Below are 14,276 nucleotides of genomic sequence, written 5' to 3' on the forward strand. Positions count from 1 at the left end.
TCTTGACTGTTTTTTGTAATTCACTAGTGACAAAAAAAAATCACCAGTGATACCATCTAGTCCTGGGCTTTCCTTTGTTGGGAGACTTTGTTGTTATTGTTGGGAATTTTTTTATTACTGATTCAACTTGTTAGTAGTAATTGACCTATTCAGATTTTCTATTTCTTTCTGATTTAGTCTTGGTAAGTTGTATGTTTCTAAGAATTTTTCCATTTCATCTAGGTTGTCCAGTTTCTTGGTGTACAGTTGTTTAGAGTAGCCTCTTATGATCCTTTGAATTTCTGTGGTATCAGTTATGTCTCCTTCTTTGTTTATAATTTTGTTAATTTCTTAGTCTCTTTTTAATCTTAGTTAAGGTTGTGTTAATTTTTAAAAATCTTTTCAAAGAACTGACTCTTAGTTTAGCTATTTGTTTTTTGGTTCTTTATTTCTATTGTTTTCTGTTATTTATTTTATTTCTGCTCTAATACTTATCCTTTCCTTTCTTCTACTAACTCTAGGCTCAATTTGTTCTATTTCTAGTTCCATAAGGTGTAGAGTTATGCAGCTTATTTGGGATCTTTCTTTCTTTGTAACCTATGAGTTTATTGTGAACTTCCCTCTTAGAATTGTGTTTAGTGCATCCCATAAGTTCTGGTATGTTATGAAGAGACATTTTTATTTTCCCTTAATTTATTTATTGATCTATTGATTTTCAGGAGAATGTTATTTAATTTCCATGTGTTCATAAATTTTCCATTCTTCCTCTCATTGTTGATTTCTAGTTTCATGTTATTATTGTCAGAGAAGATAGTTGGTGTAATTTTAATCTTCTTTAATTTGGCAAAGACTTGTTTTGTGGCCTATTATATGGTTTATCCTAGAAAATGCTCCATATGCACTTAAGAAGAATGTGTATTCTGCTGTTGTTGGATAGAATGTTCTCTATATCTCTGTTAGGCCCATTTTGGTCTATAGTATTGTTCAAATCCACTGTTTCCTTACCGATTCTATGTCCAGATGATCTATCTACTGTTGAGAGTGGGATATTAAAGTCTTCAACTATTATTGTATTATTGGTTTCTTTTCTCCTTTTAGCTCTGTTAGTATTTGCTTTATATTTAGGTGATCTGAAACATAATGCTGATATCTATCTATTATGAATTATTTGTTTGACAGTTCAAAGATCTTCATTTATTTGGGGTCAGTTATTGGAGGTTTATTAGTTTCCTCTGGCACGTAATATTTACCTGATTTTTCATGATCCTTTATTCCTAATGTTGGTATCTGTGCATTTGAATAATCAGGCTCCTCTTCTAGACTTTACAGATTGCTTTGGCCTAGCTCATTCTTCATTAGAGCTCAGTTTAGGTTTGTAGGTGTGTCTGCTCATAATGTCCTTGGGCAGGTATGACCTGCTATTAGGGTCTATTTGGGGGTAAAACACCTGTTTGAGTTCTAAGGATGAGGTTCAAGGGCTGTTTCTCTGTCTGAGAACCGTTGGATAGAGCTTCTCCTTAGTTCCCTACCCAAGTAGGGCTATAGGATGAGTGCTGAGGTTGTCTGGATTCTCTGGCAAGGTTTATCAGATAGTTAGGCCTGAGTACTATATTTAATAATAAATGGGCCTATGAATTAGTTTCCATGCCCTGGCAGGGAAGCAGGAAGGGACATGGGGCCCCCACATTTCATTGTTTTGGAACTCAAATCATGTCAGAGTGTGCACTGAATTGCCTGGTCCAGTGAGGTCACTAATTTTTATCTGCATATTGGAAAGCCATAGGCTGTGCTCTCTGTTCAAGTGCCACTGTATGCAGTGCTCTTGAATGGGATATGTGCCTTTCCACGTGCTCTTGTTAGGTTTACTGGTCAGACATACTAAAGGCTACATTCAGAGATGAGCAGTGCTACAAATTAGATTACCTGCCTGGGTGTAGAGGGAGACACCGCTGTAAAACAAGTAAAGCTCTTTGTTTATATTCTTAAGTCAAGCCTTTTTGGTTGGATGGGACCTGAGGACACTTTTTACAGCAGGTGGGACTGTGTCTTATCTCCCTTGACTGGGTGGGAGGGGAAGGGTCCACTCCGGGCTACTCTCAATTTCTCAAACAGGTTGTCTTGTTGAGACGGGCCAGGAATTACCCTCAGCCTTAGCTATTAATTAATCCCTCTGGTTGTATACAGTACAGGAACTTTCCAGTCTCAGAAGTGACTTTGCTCAGGGGATGATCAGCTCTTCCCAATGCCTCTCAGCTGGGACAGTAACTCTGTTCCTTGCCTCGGCATGGGCACACTAAACTCCAGGGCCAGTAAATCTTCTTATTTAAGGATCTGAATTAGGCACGTCTCTCCCCCATTAAGTTCCCTGGTCAGAGTGCATCTTGACTTAGTTCTGCAAATGAGAAAAACTGCTGGTTGGGGTTACTACTTGGGCACTACAGGTATGAACTGGGGCTACTAAGATCTATGTGCTGGTTGTTGCAAATACCTCTCCCTTCACTTCACATTCAGACTTCCTCATGGTTGAGTCCCACAAATTCCAATGCAATTCCCATGGTACGGGATTAGATCAGGGGATCTGACGAAGTGACCCAATGCTAGGGGTTGCTCACTTGTCCCCCTGGATTCTCCTCTTCCACTGGAGGATCCAAAGGCTCGGGAGAGACCTTTCATCATGCTGCACTGGCCTGGGAGAGGGGCAATGCAGTCAGTGCGAAGGCACTTCTCTTACCCTTCTACTACAGTCTGTCTTGGTCTCTGAAGTGCAGAGGTATGTGCTTCAGCCTCATCTCGTGTTCTAGGATTCACTTGGTGGTAGAGAGAGAGGTATTCTTGAATAGTTGTTAATTGTTCTTGTGAAGGGAGTGAAGTCAGAAACAACCTATGTCACCATCTTGGTGATATCATTCCCCTTATACTATTTTTTAAAGCATGATAATGATTATCATCACACATGCCATAATAGTAGCAATATTTCTACCAAAAAAGAGGAGACTTTAAATGCAGAGAATGTCTGTAGAATAGATTAGGTTAAAAACAACTTAGTAATACAAACTTCTTTTTTAAATTTATGGTGAAACTTGATAACAAAAATTATTAGTCTAACATTGACATGACAAAACATGGATAATATTAAGCCTTACATTAAATATTTCACATTAATTTATCCTGCTTTATTCCAAAAGTTGAATTAAACTCTGAAGTGCTTTGAAGTTGTTAAATATTATGAAGTCTTACAATGTTTTGACTGGATTACTTAGCTCAAATCCTTTCATTTTATAAATGAGGAAAGATTTCATAATAATCAAAGACTTTCCTATTGTCATCAGACTAGAGCTTATATTTGGCACTCTACATTATATTAGTAAAGATTAACCAAGGATATTGGCAACAAGAATATTTTCATTATACCGAATATATGTGTTAATGCAGTTAGATTCAATACATGGAATACATAAGAATATTGATGGCATGAAGGAGCTGGCAAAACTTTCTGATTACAATGGTCTAAATTGAGTTTTCTTATTTACATTATTTCCATTATTGTTGTGTGCCTTGTGATATTTAACATTTTTAAAATATAGGGACACCTTGGGTCTCAGTTAGTTGAGCGTCCAACTCTTGATTGCAGCTAATGTAATTATTCCAGGGTCATGGGATCAAGCCCCACATCCAGCTCTGTGCTGAGCATGGAGCCTGCTTAACATTCTCTCTCTCTCTCTCTCTCTCTCTCTCTCTCTCTCTGTCCCCTTCCCTAAATTTCCCTAAATTATATATTCCCTAAAATTATATATATATATATATGTATACATATATATAATTTTATCATCAATATAACAACTATAAATGAAGTTGGCATTTCCATGTTACAAATGATGAAAATGAAGTTCAGATCATTTAATTTTCCCAATATCTCAAGTCAGAAAATACTACAGTTACAACCAAACCTTGTATGAAAGCTGCACAGTGCACCAGTTTCTTTCTGCATTTTTTATTTTCCTCCATGACCCATGCAGCCAGTTGAAGACTATTTTTATGTTATAATCTCCATCAGTTTAATACATTATGCTCTGAATGCATAATCATTCATGTTTTCTCTGCTTCACTTTTAAAAAAAAATATTTGCCCTTTCTTTGAGGCTATTTTATTGACTCATCTACCCTTAGTCACTTAGTGTATCCACAGTTTTCTGTCTGGATCAAAAATATCGGAGAAGGAGGAGGACGATCTCTGCTGGCAAAGTTAGATATCTTGAATTTCCAACATTATGCTTACTCCTTAGCTCCAGTGACAGAGATGATAAAAACTTTTTTCCTTCCCAAAGCACCTCTGTTTATAACTCCAATGTTTTGCATATAATTTTTCATAAAAAGCCAGATTGTTTTTACTCATGGAATGGTTCTCTCCCCATAGATTTCCATTCCTTCTATCTACTACAGGCAGCCATGTAACCAAAGATGGGCACACTAACTCCACTCACAAATAAACACAAATCATACACACACATACACATCTCTTTTGAAATTTAATTTCTGCCTTCAGTCAGTGGAGCACTGAGAATACTGACAGTATGCAGAGATAGTCACTCAAATCCAAATAAACTTGGAATTGATGTAGTCCCACTTGTCTGTTTTTGCTTTTATAGCATGTACATTTGGTATCATATCCAAAAAAATAATTATTACCTACATTGACTGCATCAAAATAGAAAGCTTCTGCACAGTAAAGGAAACAATAGAGTGGAAGACAACCTAGGAGATGAGGAAAATAGTTGCAAAATATTCTTCAAATGAGAAGTTAATAGCCAAAACATATAAGAAACTTGTACAATGGTATAAAAATGGGCTAAGAATCTGAATAAGCATTTCTCCAAAGAAGATATTACAAATAGCCAACAGGTATATGAAAAGATGCTCAACATCAGTGATCATCAAAGAAATGTAAGTCATGGTGAAATATAACCTCCTATCTGTTAGAATGGCCATCAAATAAATAAATAAGCAAATAAACAAATAAATAACATCTCCTAAAACTAGGAAATAAGTGCTGATGACTATAGGAAGAAATTGGAACCCCTGTGATACTTTGACAGGAAGGTAAAACAGTGCTATTAACTATGGAAAACCATATGGAAGTCCATCAAAAAGATAATAAAAATAGAGCTACTATAAGATCCACCAATCCCACTTGTGAATATTTATCCAAAATAATTGAAATCAGAACCTGGAAGAGATACTCACACTGTCATGTACATTTCTGCATTACTCAATAGCTAATAGGTGGAAACAACCCAAATTTCTATCAACTGATGACTGGATAAAAGAAATGTGTTATATACATACAATACAATATTATTCAACCTTTAAAAAAAGGGAATTTTACATGTATGACAGCACTGATGAATCTTGAGGTTGTTTTGCTAAGTGAAACAGGGCATTCACAGAAGGACAAATATTGCAAGATACAGTTTATATGAGCTATCTAAAATAACCAAACTCCTAGAAACAGAAAATAAAACGGTTGTTTCCAGAGTCTGTGAGAGAGGGAAATGAAGAGTTACTGTTCAATAGGTATAGAACTTCAGTCCTGTGAGGGAAGGATGTCTAGGGATCTGTTCTACAACACTGTGCATATGGTTAACATATGCACAGTTAACAGTACTGTACTACATACTTCAAATTTTATTAAGAGGTAGATTTCACATTACTTTTTTTTCTACAATAAAAAAGAGATCGGGGTGCCTGGGTGGTTCAGTCAGTTAAATGTCCGACTTGGGCTCAGGTCATGATCTCACTTTCACAGGTTTGAGCCTTGTGTCGGGCTCTGTGCTGACAGTTCAGAGCCTGAAGCCTGTTTCAGATTCTGTGCCTCCCTCTCTCTCTGCCCCTTCTCTGACTGCGGTCTGTCTGTCTCTTTCAAAAATAAATAAACATTAAAAAAAATATCAGACACAATAATACCTAAAACAGAGTATAAGAAATATATCAGCCACAAAATAATACATAATGTATAATTCACTGATTTGAAGTTAAAATAGTGAAATCTAATCCGAGGAGATAAAAGGCGAAACAGTGTTTATCTTTAGGAGGATATGCCTGGGAGTACACGTAATGGAGATTTGTGGAGTGAGGATAATGTCCATTATCTTGAGCTAAGTGGTGGTTAGATAGATGTGTTCACTTTGTAAGTGAAATATATGCACTATGATTTATGTACTTTTCTATACTATATTACACTCTATAATAAATAAAAATAAAACCAATGTAGAGATGAAAGGTTAGACTATATTATGAACAACAGCCAAAAAATCAGATTAGAGGGCCCCTGGCTGGCTCAGTTGACAGAGCATGAGACTCTTGATCTCAGGGTTGTGAGTTCAAGTCCCACACTGAGTGTAAAGATTACTAAAATGAATGAATGAATGAATGAATGAATGAATAAATAAATAAATAAATAAATAAATAAGTCTTAAAGAAAAATAAGTTGTGTGCTAAGATACAAACAAAATAGGGTGCTACATTAGAAAAGTGGCAAGGACTTGAGTCAAATATCCTGGTGGTAATTACTCCACAGAGAGTGGAAATTGCCACAGCTCTAAGGTAGGTTTTTGGATGAATGACAATACCATCACTGTGTCTGGAATGTAATGAGGAGAGGGAGAATGTACCAAGATGAGTTGGAGAAAAAAATAAGTGCAATATTTAGGTAGGGCCAATTAGGTGGATGTAGGTCGGTCTTTGTATTTTTATGTTAAGCTTGATGGAGAAGTATTCAAAGAGTGTAAAGCATAGGAGTGACAAGATGTGAGTTATGTTTGAAAAATATGTCTGTCTGAACAATGAAATGTGAGTGGGGGAAAAGGGTAAAATTGGATGAGAGATACTATTTAGACCTGAAGAGAGATGATAGAGGCTTGGACTTCGGTGTTACCAGTGTAGGTGTTAATTAAACCGAGTCTATTTAATCAGGTGGCCACTTTGTATTTAGTAAGAAAGCACATATTTTAAATTATTTCTGTATATATGTATATATAATATATGCATACATATACACATAAACATAAATATAAGCATATTTGCTGCAAAATAAACTAATTTCTAATTATTTGGTCAAATAATTGCTTGAAGCATTTAGAACATATAAAATAAACAGGGTTTATTCATTTTGAAACATTCAAAATGAATACATGCAATATTTATTCATCCAAACTTCAAATGTTTTAAAGAAAAATAGAAGCATAACATTTACATTTATACAATCATCAAACAAAATATTTATATCACAGCACTTAGGTAGCAAAAATTTGCTGACAATTGACACTTCTGGGGAGTCATACAGAATATCTGCAACTGAGTATTTCAAATTATTCTGGATTTGTTGAGCCTAACTCATTAAAACCTCATGTGTAGAAATAGGTGACACATACACTAACACAATTTCACTCACCAACTAGTGTATTCGTTATTAAACATGTTCATGAAATGTCTAATGAGAAATAATTCCCACTCACTGCATATAGAATTAAAGTGCCCCTTAAAATGTTACCCTTGTCTTCTTTGGAGTAGAGTGGGTGAGATCAGATAGCCAGACCCTGAGAAATGAGTCAGAGTCTAAGACTGAAGTCATTTACTATTGGCTCCTCTTTCAAGTTATTCGATGAAGAAGAGAATATAATCTTCAAACTCCCAGAAATCAACATAAACTTTAACAACATATGTAACATTTGCATAAAATATATACAATAATACTTCTATTTAGTGAGATAGCTATATGGTTTATTTTAGTTATCATCTATATGGCAACAACATGGATTGTTCTTCAGGCTACAATGGGGCTTTGGTGTCCAGCAACCTGGACTTGAAGGAAGAGTCAAGTAGCATCTGGAAATATGGGGAATAGTAACTACTTCTCAGGATTTTTTAATACTTGAGAAAATAGAGGTCTAAAAAAGACCATAAAATAGGATCATGCCCTCTGGATACTTGTTGCAGACATATTCAACTGACATAGTGCTAACAAAAATATAGGAGAATAATATGCTAACATTGAGAAATTAGGAAATCTTATATAAAAATTCTGACGGTGGATGTATTCTTAAAAATCACAAAATCTTCATTCCTGCCTAGATCTAAAAAAGTAGCTATCCATTGGAAGAGGAATTAATTTTTAAGTCACCATAGCCTATTCCTGGATTACTACTTTATTAATACTTTTACCTTCAAGGAAATATTAAGAATTGTAGATAACTAGTTAGCAGAATCTTTTTTAGCTACTGGCCATAGTACATAGGTTTATCTACAGCGCACCCCACCCCCAACAAAATCCATGTAATTGGCAGTAAAAAATAGCAAGAAATAATTATGAAAAAGAAATGAAACCACACAAACATGAAATGAATGAGAAAATTGAGCAAGCAACAGAATAAAACATCTTTCTAGAAATTTCTGGAAAACTGAACAAGATTAGTAAATAGTGACTGTTCATGAAAAACAGAACACAAGGAATTTAAGAGTATACATGAAGGAGCTACAGCTGGGGAAGACCTGGCATGCTTTGTAGAATCTTTGAAGATTGGGTTTTTAAAATTACATGCCAGGAGCCACCTGGGTGGTTCAGTTGGTTAAGCATCTGACTCCTGATTTTGGCTCAGGTCATGATCTCACAGTTTATTAGATTGAGCCCTGTGTTGGGCTCTGTGCAGAAGCATGCAGCCTGCTTGAGATTCTCTCTCTCTCTCTCTCTCTGTCTCTCTCTCTCTGTCTGTCTCTCTCTCTATATATATATATAAACATTAAAAAAATAAAATGATAAAAGCCATGTAAGATGAAACCTGATCATGACAACAGAACATTATGTGCAGATGTTTATTTGCAACTGTAAGTAATCTGCTTTTATTCCATGTATGGAACACTCAGAGGCCAGTTATTTTATATCCCAGTCAAAAGTGGGAAGGTTTTTCTTAATATTGACTAAACAAAATGTCTGGAAGACACCTAAGGTAGACACTCTGGGTGTTAAAGCCAAAATAAAGACTTTCTCATTCTGTGCGTGCTTTACCTTAGGTACCACCCATTTAGCCAGAGCTCTAATTAGCTTTTATATTTTATTTTTCTTCATGGTTTTCTTTTTTCTCTTTTTCCTGTTATTTTTTTTCAGGGGGGAGGGGGGCATTTCTTAAATGAGCAGACATCATATTAATAAACTGCCACTGAAGTTAAAAGGACATTCAGGCGTTTGCCAAATTCTGTGACATAGATTATTGCTTTCGCTTCCATGTGAGGAAAAGAAGATAAGTTCTTGGGGCACACAAATTGTATAGCTGGAACTTTGATGCCTGGCAGCAAGCTGGGACTGTCAAAGTTTAGGGTGAACAAAGACAAATCAACCTGCCAGGAAGCAGAGATGACAAAAATGCTTACGTGTCTCAGGTTCCATTCCATAATTTACCTAGTCTTTTTTCTTTTAGAGAAATAAAGAGACTTCCCTAAAAAATTATAAACGTATGTCTTAATACACATTGGTATGAGGTTCAAATTTTTGCTAACAGCATGATCCAGGACACCTCACATTTAGAAACTAAAATAGATTATTCCTTGATTGGGACAAGTGTTCTGACAAGCAAATAAGCAAAGCCAACTGAGTAAAAATGCCAATCCATGGAAGAAGAAATACAGATAAATAATACATACAAAGAGACTCAACTTTTCTAACATTCAAGGGAACGTAAATTAAAGCTACATTGTATTTCAGATCTCTTAGATTATCAAATAATTGAAAGTGTGAAAATAAGTATGTAGAGAAAGGGAATTTTTACAGGCTGCTGGAAGTGAAGGGGAAATGCAGCCACTCTGGAGAATGTCTAAATTGAGAATATGCATGATCCATAATTCCTCATTTCTACCTCTTAATACTTAGAACCTTGAGATTTTCTTCCTCATCATCACATGGGGACATATGCCAGAATGTCCATGTTAATAGAAGCACTATTTTTTTTAAAGTGTCATAGCCTAGGGGCGCCTGGGTGGCGCAGTCGGTTAAGCGTCCGACTTCAGCCAGGTCACGATCTCGCGATCCGTGAGTTCCAGCCCTGCGTCGGGCTCTGGGCTGATGGCTCAGAGCCTGGAGCCTGTTTCCGATTCTGTGTCTCCCTCTCTCTCTGCCCCTCCCCCGTTCATGCTCTGACTCTCTCTGTCCCAAAAATAAATAAACGTTGAAAAAAAATTAAAAAAAAAATAAAGTGTCATAGCCTAAAAAACCAAAAATGGATAATTGAATGTTCACTTGTTCTAGCTAATTAGTGCCATTCACAATGAAAGAACAATTTAACAATAGATAACCGAGCAAATGAAAAACGCAACTGCAGAAATTACTAAGCAAGAACTAAAAATATTAGAATATTAGAAATAGTGCAGAACAAAAAAAAACAGAGATGAAAAATAACATAGAAAAAGAAGAATCATAGAGGTTCTTTTCAGCGGTCTCACCATCCATCTACTGAAATTTCAAAAAGAAATAATGGAGGGGTGCCTAGGTGACTCAGTCAGTTGAGTGTCAGACTCTTGGTTTTGGCTCAAATCGTGATTTCACAGTTCATGAATTCGAGCCCTGTTGTCAGGCTCTGGGCTGATATCTTGGAGCCTGCTTGGGATTCTCTCTCCCTCTCTCTCTGCCCCTGCCCTACTCATTCTCTCTCTCATCCCCCCGCCCCCACTCTCTCTCTCTCAAAATAAAAAATGAACATTAAAAAATAATGAGAAAATAGAAAAAAGTAATTAAAATGATACAAGGGAATTTCTCAGAGCTGAATGATTGGGAAATCCTATCAAGATCTCATAAACACAAATGGACACAACATACAGGTTAAAATTTCAGAACAATGAGGATAATGAAAATTCCCCACAAGCTTGAAGAATGGGGCAGCAAAGAGAGAATAAGGTCATCCACAAAAGGACTACACTTAGACTAGAAGGATATTTGTCATCAGCAATAGGGTATGTGGAAGACAATGGAATATTAATCAGCCTTTAAAAAAAGGAAATCCTGTCATCTGAGACAACACGGATGAATCTGGAGGGCATTATCCTAAGTGAAATAAGCCAAACAGAAAAAGACAAACACCGAAATATTGTGTTATATGACTTATATGTGAAATCTTAAAAAAAAAAAAAAAAAAAAAAAGTTGAACTCATAGAAACAGAATGTAGAATAATTGTTGCCAAGGCCTGGTGTTGGGGGTGGTGGTGGCAGAAATGGGGAATGTTGGTAAAACAGTATAAACTTTCAGTTATGATGAGTAAGTTCTGAGGACCTAATGTACAGGATGGTGTCTATACATAATAGTATTATAGTGTATACTTTACATTTGCTAAGAGAGTATATCTTAAGCATTTTTAGTGCACATGTACACAAAAATATAACTGGAAGGTGATGGATGTATTACTTAGCATGATTGTCATAAATATTTCACTATATATGTATATCGAACTGTCATATTTTACAATTTGAATTTACACAATTTTGTTTGTCACTTATATTTCAATACAGCTGGAAAAAAGAAAAAGGAACAATATCTTTAGTATGGTAAAGGAAAACTCAAATGAGAATTTGATTCCAAAACTATCAGTCAGGCGTGAAAGCCCAAAAAAGATATGTTCAGACTAGCAAAGACTTGGAAAATTAAGAAGTTCTTTTAAGATCTATCCAATAAAAAATATGAGGGTAAATAATGTATAAGAAAAATGTAAGATGCAGGAAAGACTCCACTGAACCTGGGAGACATGTATTGTTTCATTTGAGAATGATAACTGTACAGCAAGCCTAAATTCCAAGCAATCCAGATAGCAGGAACAAAGAACTCCACAAATCAGGTAGAAAACGTATCAGTCTAAATAGAACAAGTAAGTACTTACAAAATCTTGAGAAGGTGATAAAGGGATTTGCTTTAAAAAATAGGCCAGCATAGTGATTAAGATATTAGGCTTTCAGTGCAGTTTATCAAGCTGAGAGACTGTATTTTTTTTGTTTTAAAAATAATAACATAAATCAAAACAATACAATCAAAACCCTGTGTAACTATAAGAGATCCCTCCCACAAATACTTTATTAAGTCTTGAGAAGATGCTTGAATTATAGATACTCAGTGTTATTGATTATATCTCAGGCTCTGTCTCTCTCTGTCTCTCTGTCTCTGTCTCTCTCTCTCTCTCTCTCTCTCTATATATATATATATATATACACACACACACACATACTGTTTTCCCCTTACTGTTCTACTTGAATTCTAAATACTCTAGTTTTGCAAGCTTTTACAATATGGTTTCCATTTACTTTTTTCTTTCCTTTGTTTTAATTCCTCTTACAATTTATTTCTCTCTTGCCTTTCATTACCTTTAAAATTTTCCTATTATTATTGGCTTTCATTTCACACTATTATTTAAATTTATTTCCAAATATATGTATCATGTTCTTTCATTTTTATTAACACCAGATGAAGAGTAACTGTTCATTCCCACTGATTTCCCAAAGATACATATTCTTTAAGATAAAGCTAAAAATGAATATTTATAGGAAAAGAGGAAACTCCCTCTTGTTTTTTAGGAAGGACAATAAAGATATGGAAATAACTAATTGAAATATGACTGTAGAGTCACTATAAGTTTTCTTGTTCTTATATTGGCATATTTCTTTGCACTGCTGATGGCAATTCCTTATACGAAAGAATTTCATTTATGCACAGAATTCTTTCTTGGAGGACTTCTTTTTTTAATTTATTTTTTAACGTTTATTTATTTTTTGAGACAGAGACAGACAGAGCATGAATGGGGGAGGGTCAGAGAGAGAGAGGGAGACACAGAATCTGAAACAGGCTCCAGGCTCTGAGCTGTCAGCACAGAGCCCGACGCGGGGCTCGAATTCACGGACCGCGAGACCATGACATGAGCCGAAGTCGGAGGCTTAACCGACTGAGCCACCCAGGAGCCCCTTGGAGGACTTCTTAAAGTGAGGTCATAGATGTTTATGAATCGTTCTCAAAGTGTTTAGTTAGTTACAAGTACAATCACTTTCTACAGAATGAAAAATTAGATCATATATGCGGTTGAACTCTGTTATTGGGCAATTACATTTTAAAAAGCTGATTTATTGAGCAAATGGTTGGGTTAGTAATATTTATATAGTTATATGCAGTAGATTGTATTTCACCTTGCTGTTATGTTCTCTTTAATGGTTTCACTTCTACTTGAAATAAGTTTAAGGTCATGAAACTTTTAGTAAGGGACCAAGAAACACTTAAAGATGTAGATGCTCCCCTTTAGATTAGCTGGACCTGTATTAAGCTTCCTTAGATTTCAAGTTATTTAGATTAGAAAAGGGGGGTTGGTTGAAAAAACAAGGAAATAGACAAGGAAATGAATAAGGAAATAAAGAGAGAGTAAAATTCCTTGCTTTAGACAGGCCTCACAGGAATCCAAACATAGTAGATAGACCAGGCCATGCAAATAGAATTCAGTACTGTAATACCATCAGGCTTCTTTTAAACTAGATGACAGGACCCAGGAGGTAATTCAGGATCCAGAGTAGCTCTAGGAACCAGAATACCCTGTGGTAATAGTATCTTGCTTTGGAATCGGCAGTAAGAATTCCTTCCTCATTTTAGTACTATATCATTTATATGATTTTTTTTGTGGGTAAATATTCTATTTTTATTTAAAAAATCAAAAGCTGTAATATTTATTCAAATCTGAAATATGTGTTTAATATATCTAAAATATCTTCCATCATTCCAATAATGTCACTATCATAAATTGTAGTAGATTGCAAAATCCTTCCCTACTATATATATATATATATATACACATATATATATATATATTTGATTTATACATTCCGTCAACCTTTCTATTGCTGCTCTCCAGTTATCTCTATACAGTAGGAGTAGTAGCGGCAGTAGTAGTAATTTTTTTTTCTCTCTTTCTCCGTGTATCTCTGATAACCTTTTCTCCTGTGTCTTTCATGTTCAGCAGCTGCTAGTAAAGACTTGCTTTGCATACCATAACACTTTCAAGTTCCTCACCAAAAGAATCTTATAGGTTTAATTTGGTCACCTCTCCTGCCAACTACAACATTCCTTACTAAGAAATTTTATAAAGTCCACTGCCCAATATGTGGCTGATCTTCCTTTGGCCGAATTGGCTGTGGTCCCAGGAGCAAAGTCATGTGTTAGGCAGCATGGGCCATCAATGTATTAAGAAATTACTAGAGCCATAGGAAACTATGGAATAATGTCCTTGAAAGGGTTT

This window comes from Herpailurus yagouaroundi, unplaced genomic scaffold (assembly GCF_014898765.1).
Source record: "Herpailurus yagouaroundi ecotype Mexico unplaced genomic scaffold, PumYag 28, whole genome shotgun sequence".
NCBI lineage: Eukaryota > Metazoa > Chordata > Mammalia > Carnivora > Felidae > Herpailurus > Herpailurus yagouaroundi.